Source organism: Sardina pilchardus, chromosome 5, assembly GCF_963854185.1.
Source record: "Sardina pilchardus chromosome 5, fSarPil1.1, whole genome shotgun sequence".
Lineage (NCBI taxonomy): Eukaryota > Metazoa > Chordata > Actinopteri > Clupeiformes > Clupeidae > Sardina > Sardina pilchardus.
Window position 1 is genome coordinate 34,433,107 of NC_084998.1, and position 12,677 is coordinate 34,445,783.

Consider the following 12,677-nt stretch of genomic DNA (forward strand, 5'->3'; position numbering starts at 1 on the left):
TCGCTGCATAGAAAAACTCAGTATTAGCGCTTTATCCAGCCCTGACTGTTGGCCTAGCTTCATCAAACTTTGCAAACTCAGCTGTGTGAGTGTGATGTTGTTACATGTACGTGCGAGTGCATTTGACCGGCATAAAATCGGCATGTCTCAGACTGACCGGCCGGTCGCCGGTCGTGGCCGATCACGTGAAAATCGGCCGATTCCAATCGGCGACCGGTCGATCGGTGCATCTCTAATAAAAACAGTAGTGACGTCGTGAATTTGGTGAAGGTGATTGGCCCATCGATGCTCATGCTCAATGATTGGTGGGTTGAGCGCTCAACATGGCTCAATGATTGGACTGTTGAGCGCTCAACGCTGCTCAACGGCGCTCAACTATTGGCCGGTTGAGCAGAGTTGAGCAGGGATAGGGACTTTGGAGAGAATTTGCTTGGGAACACCGGGTGCTGTAAGCGTTTTGCTTTGGATTGAGCTGCTTGCAGCCGCACCAGCTGCGCTTGAAGACTGGGTCCGAGTGGGGAGTTAATCGCTTACGGCCATACCGCGCTGAGCACGCCCGCTCTCGTCTGATCTCGGAAGCTAAGCAGCGCAGGGCCCGGTTAGTACTTGGATGGGAGACCGCCTGGGAATACCGGGTGCTGTAAGCGTTTTGCTTTGGATTGAGCTGCTTGCAGCCGCACCAGCTGCGTTTGAGGACTGGGTCCGAGTGGGGAGTTAATCGCTTACGGCCATACCGCGCTGAGCACGCCCGCTCTCGTCTGATCTCGGTAGCTAAGCAGCGCAGGGCCCGGTTAGTACTTGGATGGGAGACCGCCTGGGAATACCGGGTGCTGTAAGCGTTTTGCTTTGGATTGAGCTGCTTGCAGCCGCACCAGCTGCGCTTGAGGACTGGGTCCGAGTGGGGACTTAATCGCTTACGGCCATACCGCGCTGAGCACGCCCGCTCTCGTCTGATCTCGGAAGCTAAGCAGCGCAGGGCCCGGTTAGTACTTGGATGGGAGACCGCCTGGGAATACCGGGTGCTGTAAGCGTTTTGCTTTGGATTGAGCTGCTTGCAGCCGCACCAGCTGCGCTTGAGGACTGGGTCCGAGTGGGGAGTTAATCGCTTACGGCCATACCGCGCTGAGCACGCCCGCTCTCGTCTGATCTCGGAAGCTAAGCAGCGCAGGGCCTGGTTAGTACTTGGATGGTAGACCGCCTGAGAATCCCGGGTGCTGTAAGTGTTTTGCTTTGGATTGAGCTGCTTGCAGCCGCACCAGCTGCGCTTGAGGACTGGGTCCGAGTGGGGAGTTATTCGCTTACGGCCATACCACGCTGAGCACGCCCGCTCTCGTCTGATCTCGGAAGCTAAGCAGCGCAGGGCCCGGTTAGTACTTGGATGGGAGACCGCCTGGGAATACCGGGTGCTGTAAGCGTTTTGCTTTGGATTGAGCTGCTTGCAGCCGCACCAGCTGCGCTTGAGGACTGGGTCCGAGTGGGGAGTTAATCGCTTACGGCCATACCGCGCTGAGCACGCCCGCTCTCGTCTGATCTCGGAAGCTAAGCAGCGCAGGGCCCGGTTAGTACTTGGATGGGAGACCGCCTGGGAATACCGGGTGCTGTAAGCGTTTTGCTTTGGATTGAGCTGCTTGCAGCCGCACCAGCTGCGCTTGAGGACTGGGTCCGAGTGGGGAGTTAATCGCTTACGGCCATACCGCGCTGAGCACGCCCGCTCTCGATCTAGGAAGTTGGCTAGTGAGATCTGCTGGCTGCAGTGGAGGGAGGAAGGCTCCCTCAAGTTTTTGTTTTTCTTATTTTTTTGCGAAAGTTTTGTTTTTTGTATAAGTTAGTTACTTTCTAAATTTACTTTGTGGTTTTTGGAGGCAAACCCGACAGTTTATCTGTCTGGGGGAGCTTTTTTCAGTGAAAATGGCGGAACAACATGGCAACCAAAAATCAATGAATGAACAAACGGATTTACACGAACATAAAGGAATTAAAGGGTTAAAGAAAACAGGAATGGATTTAATGACAAAGAAAATGGACAGTGGATTAAATCAAGATGATAAACGGACTGATACAAAGGTAACAAACAAAGGACTGGATTCAAGGGATATGAGAAAGCAAACCGATTCAAACATGTCTGACACAGAAGGAAGGAAGGTGGATTTAAATGAACCGATGGATAACTTACCGAATATGGGACTAAATGAAAGAGGAAAAGATAATGATAATGGATTAAACATGTGTGGAAATGCAATTGGTGGAATAGTGAAAGAAAAAAATCAAAAGGAAATAGCGATGGCTGAGGAGAATACTGCAAATGTAATGGAGGAATCAAAAGAACAACGACGCAAACGGAATGATGATAACCAAAAGCAAGCAAAAGAACGGGTATACTTAAGAGAATTGACGATCATTTTAGAAACAGAAAATATCACAGACATAAATGTAATGAAGCTCATCAAGATCATCGAGAAAGAGGTGGGGGTGGCGAAACTCTTGGCCCTTACGCCTGTAGGCAACAAGCAGTTTGAAGCCACATTTGAATCAATTGACTGTTTGGATATTTTAGATGAGGGATTTTTTTATGAGGGAGTGTGGGTGGGTGTCCGAAGACTTTTTAAAACAGAAATAATGGTCTCATTTCTCCACCTGTCCCCATATACAACTGACGGTGAGGTGCTGGACACGTTGGCAAAGTGGGGAGTGGAGCCCATCCTCCCGCTGAGGAGACGGTTCTACCCGGGCACGGCAATAGCGGATGGCACTCGCTTCATAAAGGTGAAATTCCCGAAAGAAGTGGCTTCGTTGCCGTATAGCGTGAAGTTCGATACGGCAGCGGGGCCGCGTTACTGTAGGGTGATTCACGACAAGCAGGTGAAAATTTGCAGACAGTGTATGGAACCGGGGCACGTCTTCCGAAATTGCCCCGAGTTCACCTGCCGCGAGTGCCTCCAGCAGGGACATTATGCCCGGGAGTGTACCGCCCTCAAGTGTCCCGTTTGCCGCCGCGCAGACATTAGATGCACGTGCCGCACGTCAGAGGACGAGGAAGAGAATGACGGGGAAGAGTGCGCGAGCGTGGCGGCAGCGGAGGCGGAGGATGAGGATTCAGCCCCACTGCTGTCTACGGGCAGCCCCAGCACCGAGGAGGAGGGCATCCCCTGCGCCCAGCCTCAGAGAGAGCCGGCGCCCTCCCCAGTATCGGACCACTTGAACTTGGGCTTGGACATTGCAGCACTGATGGATGAGGGTGCCGGTTGCAACGACAAAGAGGGGGCTGAGTGCGCAGGGAGGGGGCAGGTGGAGGAACGTCAAAACGAAGACATGGACACAGATTTTAATCAAAAAGAAGACCGGAAAAGAATGAGAGACGTGGATGAAGAGGGTGGGTTTGTATCTGATGTATTGTCTTTTAAACAACCACGGGTAAAACCGAAGCAGGCACAATTAAACATAAAGGGAGTTTTAGAGAATCAAGAAAAAAGGAGAAAAAAGAAATTGGTTGTACAATTAGGAGGAGAGGAGACCGATATTTCTTAAAATGATGGGTTTTAAATATTTATGGTTTTTATTTCTATTTATTATTTTAATGGGCTGGGATTTTATTTCAATTAATATGAGAGGTGGGGTGAATCCAACAAAACTAGATAAACTAATAAAGGTGACTGAAAGAAATCAAATTATTTTATTACAAGAGACGAATTGGACTAAGGAGATTGGTGAAGGTTTTAGGAAAAGGTGGGATGGTGAAGTGTTTTACAATGTCAGTAGAAGGCAAGGCAGAGGTTTGGCTGTTTTAATTAAAAGAGAAACATATGGGGCGCTGAAAGAAATATATAGTGACAATGAAGGGAAGATTTTAACAATACAAATTGAAAAAGAAAATGAAAAAGTCACCATATGCAATATACATGCACCAAATGAGGAATTAGAAAAAGAAGAGTTTTTTAAAAAATGTAATGTGTTAATGGGAGGTTGGGACAATGTGGTTGTTATGGGTGATTTCAATACTGTGATGAAAAGAGAAGATATAAATGAACAAATGGTGTATAGAACTGATAAAGGGAGAAGGGAGCTGGAGAACTTAATGATAAAACATAATTTACAGTACAAGATGCCTGGAGAAAAAGAAATAAAGATGTCAGAAAATATAGTAGAATGCAAATTGTAATGGAAAGGATAAAACAAAGCAGAATAGATATGGTTTTAGTGAACAATGAATGGGAGGGGGATGTGAAAAAAGTATTTTATAAGAAATGTTATTTTAGTGATCATGATTTTATGGAACTACAGTTGGATTTTAATAAGGTGGAAAGAGGTCCTGGGGTATGGCTTTTAAATACAGAGGTTTTAGAGGATAACTTCTATAAATTGGAGATGCAGCAACTTATCTTAAAGAAGAAAGAAGAAATGAACATGTACAAAGGATGTCTACGAATATGGTGGGATAATTTAAAATATGAGATAAAGAAATACACAGTAACATTCTGCAAAATAGCAAGAAGAAACAAAAGAATAAGAGAAAATGTACTAAAGGATGAATTAGAACAAGAGCTGGGAAAAGTAGAGGAAAGGGGAGAGGATATAAATAAAATCGTGGAATTACAGGAAGAACTTAAGAAATTTGAGGAAGAAAAACTTAAGGGTGCAATGATCAGAAGTAGAGCAAAATATATGGTAGAAGGAGAAAAATGTACAACATTTTTCTTCAACTTAGAAAAAAGCAGACAGAAATCTGAAGAGATTAGAGGAATCAAAGATAAAGAAGGGAGGAGAATAACAGATAAAGAAACTAGAAATGCAATTCCAAGGAATTACCAGTGCATGAAAATGCAAAAATAGATAGATAATGTAGATATGGTTACTAAGGTGTAGCTAGGGTAAACATGGTGGTTGCATAGTTTACAGAGAGTTGATAGTGTGAAGGTAGACAGTTAAAAGATGAAACATTCCAGTTCTAACTTAACTAATGATTTCTATTCATGTTAAAATGTTGATTGGCTAACTTAGCTAATGATTTCTAGCAGTTATGTTAAAAATGCTAATAATGTTAGCAATGCTAACTGTATTAACAATGCTAACCAGGTTGATTAGCTAACTTAACCGATGATTTCTAGCAGTAATGCTAAAAATGCTAACTATGCTAATAATGCTAAATTTGCTAACAATGCTAACCAGGTTGATTAGCTAACTTAGTTGATGATTTTTTGCAGTTATGCTAAAAATGCTAACTATGCTAACAATGTTAACCATGCTAACTAACTAACTTGCTAGTGAGGACTTTTATTTTGAAACATTTGTTGCTAGGGTTTCCATGGTGGCCACTATCAGGAAACAAGAAGTTACTGCAGTATAATCATGTTGGTTGCTATGGAAACGGTCATAAACACTTAATTTGAATGGTTGCTATGTTGGTTGCTAGGTACATGGAGGTTTCATGTAGTTGACTGGAGGCATAGTGGATGATAACTGACAGTTGGAATGGTTGAACAGTTCAATAGTTGAGTAGTTTCAATGGTTAAATTAATTAATAGTGTATTATTGCAGTGAGGACTTTTATTTTGAAACAGTTGTGGACAGAGGAAACAGTTAACAGGATATGTAGTCTTCTGAGAGACTGTATGCTTAAAGCCAGAGAAACTGACAGTTGGTGCCCAGGTGGCCGGCCACCTGGCGTAAGATTCTAATTGCTGCCGTGATGTCATAATGAGCAATGTTAAGTCTATGGGGGAAATGGTAATAGTTTTTAACTAATAGTTTAAAAAGTATAAAAGTTACAAAGTTAAAAAATACAAAGCAGGCATGGCATAAGCAACACCTACGCAACAACGTTTGAATGAAGTTTCTACGTTAAACGGTTGAAGCTGAATTGGCTGCGTTAGAAGAAGAAGTTTAATAATAACTAGAAATGCAATTCCAAGGAATTACCAGTGCATGAAAATGCAAAAATAGATAGATAATGTAGATATGGTTACTAAGGTGTAGCTAGGGTAAACATGGTGGTTGCATAGCTTACAGAGAGTTGATAGTGTGAAGGTAGACAGTTTAAAGATGAAACATTCTAGCACTAACTTAACTAATGATTTCTATTCATGTTAAAATGTTGATTAGCTAACTTAGGTAATGATTTCTAGCAGTTACGCTAAAAATGCTAATTATGCTAGCAATGCTAACTTTATTAACAATGCTAACCAGGTTGATTAGCTAACTTAACCAATGATTTCTAGCAGTAATGCTAAAAATGCTAACTATGCTAACAATGCTAAATTTGCTAATAATGCTAACCAGGTTGATTAGCTAACTTAGTTGATGATTTTTTGCAGTTATGCTAAAAATGCTACCTATGCTAACAATGCTAACTATGCTAACCATGCTAACTTGCTATTGAGGACTTTTATTTTGAAACATTTGTTGCTAGGGTATCCATGGTGGCCACTATCAAGAAACAAGAAGTTACTGCAGTATAATCATGTTGGTTGCTATGGAAACGGTCATAAACACTTAATTTTAATGGTTGCTATGTTGGTTGCTAGGTACATGGAGGTTTCATGTAGTTGACTGGAGGCATAGTGGATGATAACTGACAGTTGGAATGGTTGAACAGTTCAATAGTTGAGTAGTTTCAATGGTTAAATTATTTAATAGTGTATTATTGCAGTGAGGACCTTTATTTTGAAACAGTTGTGGACAGAGGAAGTAGTGAAACAGGATCTGTAGTCTTAATGAGATTGTATGCTTAAAGCCTGAGACAGAAGGTGCCTCTCATAGCGTTTACGCGTCCTCTCTCGCTCCTCACTGATCTACATAAAGAATGATGGAGCGGCAACAATGGGATAGTCTAGCCCTTCTTCTATCCTTCTTTATGTAGATCATTGAGGATCGAGGAGCGAGGGAGGACATATAAACGCTGCTTGAGAGGGACCCACAGTAAATACTTTAAAAGTTGTATGTAGATAGTCTAATTAATGTTGATAGACAGAATGTTTACTGGATGTTGATAGGCAGATTGTTTAATAGATATTGATTGACAGTTTAATGGGTGGATGAGTGAATGGTCTGCAGAAGATGAATGGATAGAAGGTTGGATGGAATGTGCCTTATATTCTTGTTAAGAGAGACACTGATACAGCTCTCTGAGAGTAGTTGACACAGGTGAAATCAATTTAACTGGCTAGTCTTAAGAGAGCCAGAGTACTCTTAAAGCCTGAGACAGAGTAAATAATTTAAAAGTTGAATGTAGATAGTCTAATTAATGTTGATAGACAGAGAGTTTAATGGATGTTGATAGACAGATTGTTTAATAGATGTTGATAGACAGTTTAATGGGTGGATGAGTAAATGGTCTGAAGAAGATGAATGGATAGAAATTTGGATGGAATGTGCCTTATATTCTTGTAGAATGGAGAGACACAGCTACTGAGAGTAGTGGATACAGATACAGGTGTAATCAATTTAACTGGCTAGTCTTAAGAGAGCCAGCCTGAGACAGAGTAGATTGTTTAAAAGTTCAATGTAGAGCGTCTAATTGATGTTGATAGGCAGACTGTTTAGAATGGGTGGATGAGTGAATGGTTTGAAGAAGATGAATGGATATAAAGTTGGATGGAATTAGGAGGACTTATTTTGATACTGTTGTGCGCAGAGGATACAGGGGAACAGAATGTGTAGTCTTCAGAGAGGAGCCTGAGAGAAACTGACAGTTGGTGCCCAGGTGGCTGACCAGCTGGGGTAACATTCTAATTGCTGCCGTGATGTCATAATGAGCAATGTTAAGTCTATGGGGAAATTGTTAATAGTTTTTATTTAATAGTTCAAAAAGTATAAAAGTTACAAAGTTGAAAAATACAAAGCACACATGGCATAAGCAAGACCTATGCAACAACGTTTGAATGAAGTTTCTACGTTAAATGGTTGAAGCTGAATTGCGTGCGTTAGAAGTAGTGGAATAATAACTAGAAATGCAATTCCAAGGAATTACCAGTGCATGAAAATGCAAAAATAGATAGATAATGTAGATATGGTTACTAAGGTGTAGCTAGGGTAAACATGGTGGTTGCATAAATTACAGAGAGTTGATAGTGTGAAGGTAGACAGTTTAAAGATGAAACGTTCCAGTTCTAACTTAACTAATGATTTCTATTCATGTTAAAATGTTGATTAGCTAACTTAGCTAATGATTTCTAGCAGTTACGCTAAAAATGCTTATTATGCTAGCAATGCTAACTTTACTAACAATGCTAACCAGGTTGATTAGCTAACTTAACCGATGATTTCTAGCAGTAATGCTAAAAATGCTAACTATGCTAACAATGCTAAATTTGCTAACAATGCTAACCAGGTTGATTAGCTAGCTTAGTTGATGATTTTTTGCAGTTATGTTAAAAATGCTAACTATGCTAACAATGTTAACCATGCTAATAGCTAACTTGCTAGTGAGGACTTTTATTTTGAAACATTTGTTGCTAGGGTATTCATGGTGGCCACTATCAGGAAACAAGAAGTTACTGCAGTATAATCATGTTGGTTGCTATGGAAACGGTCATAAACACTTCATTTTAATGGTTGCTATGTTGGTTGCTAGGTACATGGAGGTTTCATGTAGTTGACTGGAGGCATAGTGGATGATAACTGACAGTTGGAATGGTTGAACAGTTCAATAGTTGAGTAGTTTCAATGGTTAAATGATTTAATAGTGTATTATTGCAGTGAGGACCTTTATTTTGAAACAGTTGTGGACAGAGGAAGTAGTGAAACAGGATCTGTAGTCTTAATGAGATTGTATGCTTAAAGCCTGAGACAGAAGGTGCCTCTCATAGCGTTTACGCGTCCTCTCTCGCTCCTCACTGATCTACATAAAGAATGATGGAGCGGCAACAATGGGATAGTCTAGCCCTTCTTCTATCTTTCTTTATGTAGATCATTGAGGATCGAGGGGCGAGGGAGGACATATAAACGCTGCTTGAGAGGGACCCACAGTAAATACTTTAAAAGTTGTATGTAGATAGTCTAATTAATGTTGATAGATAGAATGTTTAATGGATGTTGATAGGCAGATTGTTTAATAGATATTGATTGACAGTTTAATGGGTGGACGAGTGAATGGTCTGAAGAAGATGAATGGATAGAAGGTTGGATGGAATGTGCCTTATATTCTTGTTAAGAGAGACACTGATACAGCTCTCTGAGAGTAGTTGACACAGGTGTAATCAATTTAACTGGCTAGTCTTAAGAGAGCCAGAGTAGCCTACTCTTAAAGCCTGAGACAGAGTAAATAATTTAAAAGTTGAATGTAGATAGTCTAATTAATGTTGATAGACAGAGAGTTTAATGGATGTTGATAGACAGATTGTTTAATAGATGTTGATAGACAGTTTAATGGGTGGATGAGTGAATGGTCTGAAGAAGATGAATGGATAGAATGTTGGATGGAATGTGCCTTATATTCTTGTAGAATGGAGAGACACAGCTCTCTACTGAGAGTAGTGGATACAGATACAGGTGTAATCAATTTAACTGGCTAGTCTTAAGAGAGCCAGTCTGAGACAGAGTAGATTGTTTAAAAGTTCAATGTAGAGCGTCTAATTGATGTTGTTGATAGGCAGACTGTTTAGAATGGGTGGATGAGTGAATGGTTTGAAGAAGATGAATGGATATAAAGTTGGATGGAATTAGGAGGACTTATTTTGATACTGTTGTGCGCAGAGGATACAGGGGAACAGAATATGTAGTCTTCAGAGAGGAGCCTGAGAGAAACTGACAGTTGGCTGCAGGTGGCTGACCAGCTGGCGTAAGATTCTAATTGCTGCCGTGATGTCATAATGAGCAATGTTAAGTCTATGGGGGAAATTGTAATAGTTTTTAACTAATAGTTTAAAAAGTATAAAAGTTACAAAGTTGAAAAATACAAAGCACACATCGCGTAAGTAAGACCTACGCGACATAGTTTGAATGGAGTTTCTACGTTAAGCGGTTGAAGCTGAATTGCGTGCGTTAGAAGAAGAACTAGAAATGCAATTCCAAGGAATTACCAGTGCATGAAAATGCAAAAATAGATAGATAATGTAGATATGGTTACTAAGGTGTAGCTAGGGTAAACATGGTGGTTGCATAGTTTACAGAGAGTTGATAGTGTGAAGGTAGACAGTTTAAAGATGAAACATTCCAGTTCTAACTTAACTAATGATTTCTATTCATGTTAAAATGTTGATTAGCTAACTTAGCTGATGATTTCTAACAGTTACGCTAAAAATAACTAATTATGCTAGCAATGCTTACTTTACTAACAATGCTAACCAGGTTGATTAGCTAACTTAACCGATAATTTCTAGCAGTAATGCTAAAAATGCTAACTATGCTAACAATGCTAAATTTGCTAACAATGCTAACCAGGTTGATTAGCTAACTTAGTTGATGATTTTTTGCAGTTATGCTAAAAATGTTAACTATGCTAACAATTTTGTCCATTGTTAAAATTTTACATTTATTCTGCTATTGTCCTTAAATTTAGCCATACCTTGCTATAGTTATTGTTATTAGATAATTAACTGAGTGACTTATTTGATTGCTTTTGTCATTTCATTGTTTTATTTCTCATTAGATTAGTGCTTAAATGATTGTTGTATTGATAATATTGCTATTCTCCCTTTTTTTGTAATTGTTCACTGTTATTTAATTTGTATTGCTATTTATTTGTATGTCGCTTTGGACAAAGGCGTCTGCTAAATAACCATAGCCATAGCCATAGCCATAGCCAACAATGCTAACTATGCTAACCATGCTAACTAGCTAACTTGCTAGTGAGGACTTTTATTTTGAAACATTTGTTGCTAGGGTATCCATGGTGGCCACTATCAGGAAACAAGAAGTTACTGCAGTATAATCATGTTGGTTGCTATGGAAACGGTCATAAACACTTAATTTTAATGGTTGCTATGTTGGTTGCTAGGTACATGGAGGTTTCATGTAGTTGACTGGAGGCATAGTGGATGATAACTGACAGTTGGAATGGTTGAACAGTTCAATAGTTGAATAGTTTCAATGGTTAAATGATTTAATAGTGTATTTTTGCAGTGAGGACTTTTATTTTGAAACAGTTGTGGACAGAGGAAACAGTTTAACAGGATATGTGTAGTCTTCAGAGAGATTGTATGCTTAAAGCCTGAGAGAAACTGACAGTTGGTGCCCAGGTGGCTGACCAGCTGGGGTAACATTCTAATTGCTGCCGTGATGTCATAATGAGCAATGTTAAGTCTATGGGGGAAATGGTAATAGTTTTTAACTAATAGTTTAAAAAGTATAAAAGTTACAAAGTTGAAAAATACAAAGCACATATGGCATAAGCAAGACCTACGCAACAAAGTTTGAATGAAGTTTCTACGTTAAATGGTTGAAGCTGAATTGCGAGCGTTAGAAGAAGAAGTTTAATAACTAGAAATGCAATTCCAAGGAATTACCAGTGCATGAAAATGCAAAAATAGATAGATAATGTAGATATGGTTACTAAGATGTAGCTAGGGTAAACATGGTGGTTGCATAGTTTACAGAGAGTTGATAGTGTGAAGGTAGACAGTTTAAAGATGAAACGTTCCAGTTCTAACTTAGCTACTGATTTCTATTCATGTTAAAATGTTAATTAGCTAACTTAGCTAATGATTTCTAGCAGTTACGCTAAAAATGCTAATTATGCTAGCAATGCTAACTTTACTAACAATGCTTACCAGGTTGATTAGCTAACTTAACCAATGATTTCTAGCAGTAATGCTAAAAATGCTAACTATGCTAACAATGCTAAATTTGCTAACAATGCTAACCAGGTTGATTAGCTAACTTAGTTGATGATTTTTTGCAGTTATGCTAAAAATGCTAACTATGTTAACAATGTTAACTATGCTAACCATGCTAACTAGCTAATTTGCTAGTGAGGACTTTTATTTTGAAACATTTGTTGCTAGGGTATCCATGGTGGCCACTATCAGGAAACAAGAAGTTACTGCAGTATAATCATGTTGGTTGCTATGGAAACGGTCATAAACACTTAATTTTAATGGTTGCTATGTTGGTTGCTAGGTACATGGAGGTTTCATGTAGTTGACTGGAGGCATAGTGGATGATAACTGACAGTTGGAATGGTTGAACAGTTCAATAGTTGAGTAGTTTCAGTGGTTAAATGATTTAATAGTGTATTATTGCAGTGAGGACCTTTATTTTGAAACAGTTGTGGACAGAGGAAGTAGTGAAACAGGATCTGTAGTCTTAATGAGATTGTATGCTTAAAGCCTGAGACAGAAGGTGCCTCTCATATAGCGTTTACGCGTCCTCTCTCGCTCCTCACTGATCTACATAAAGAATGATGGAGCGGCAACAATGGGATAGTCTAGCCCTTCTTCTATCTCTCTTTATGTAGATCATTGAGGATCGAGGAGCGAGGGAGGACATATAAACGCTGCTTGAGAGGGACCCACAGTAAATACTTTAAAAGTTGTATGTAGATAGTCTAATTAATGTTGATAGACAGAATGTTTAATGGATGTTGATAGGCAGATTGTTAAATAGATATTGATTGACAGTTTAATGGGTGGATGAGTGAATGGTCTGAAGAAGATGAATGGATAGAAGGTTGGATGGAATGTGCCTTATATTTTTGTTAAGAGAGACACTGATACAGCTCTCTGAGAGTATTTGATACAGGTGTA

The 12,677-nt window shown here is 39.9% G+C and overlaps 6 non-coding genes across 6 annotated transcripts; all 6 read left to right on the top strand.

The window, feature by feature from the left end:
• Positions 1–528: 528 nt before the first annotated feature.
• Positions 529–647, top strand: LOC134081204 (5S ribosomal RNA). The gene has a single exon (XR_009939508.1). It is a non-coding gene; the product is annotated as a 5S ribosomal RNA (ribosomal RNA).
• A 73-nt stretch (positions 648–720) lies between these two features.
• On the top strand, positions 721–839 carry LOC134081071 (5S ribosomal RNA). The gene has a single exon (XR_009939392.1). It is a non-coding gene; the product is annotated as a 5S ribosomal RNA (ribosomal RNA).
• Positions 840–912: 73 nt separating this feature from the next.
• Positions 913–1,031, top strand: LOC134081205 (5S ribosomal RNA). Its single transcript, XR_009939509.1, has one exon. It is a non-coding gene; the product is annotated as a 5S ribosomal RNA (ribosomal RNA).
• Positions 1,032–1,104: 73 nt separating this feature from the next.
• LOC134081119 (5S ribosomal RNA) lies at positions 1,105–1,223 on the top strand. The gene has a single exon (XR_009939438.1). It is a non-coding gene; the product is annotated as a 5S ribosomal RNA (ribosomal RNA).
• A 73-nt stretch (positions 1,224–1,296) lies between these two features.
• Positions 1,297–1,415, top strand: LOC134081200 (5S ribosomal RNA). The gene has a single exon (XR_009939503.1). It is a non-coding gene; the product is annotated as a 5S ribosomal RNA (ribosomal RNA).
• A 73-nt stretch (positions 1,416–1,488) lies between these two features.
• LOC134081206 (5S ribosomal RNA) lies at positions 1,489–1,607 on the top strand. Its single transcript, XR_009939510.1, has one exon. It is a non-coding gene; the product is annotated as a 5S ribosomal RNA (ribosomal RNA).
• The last annotated feature ends 11,070 nt before the right edge of the window (positions 1,608–12,677 follow it).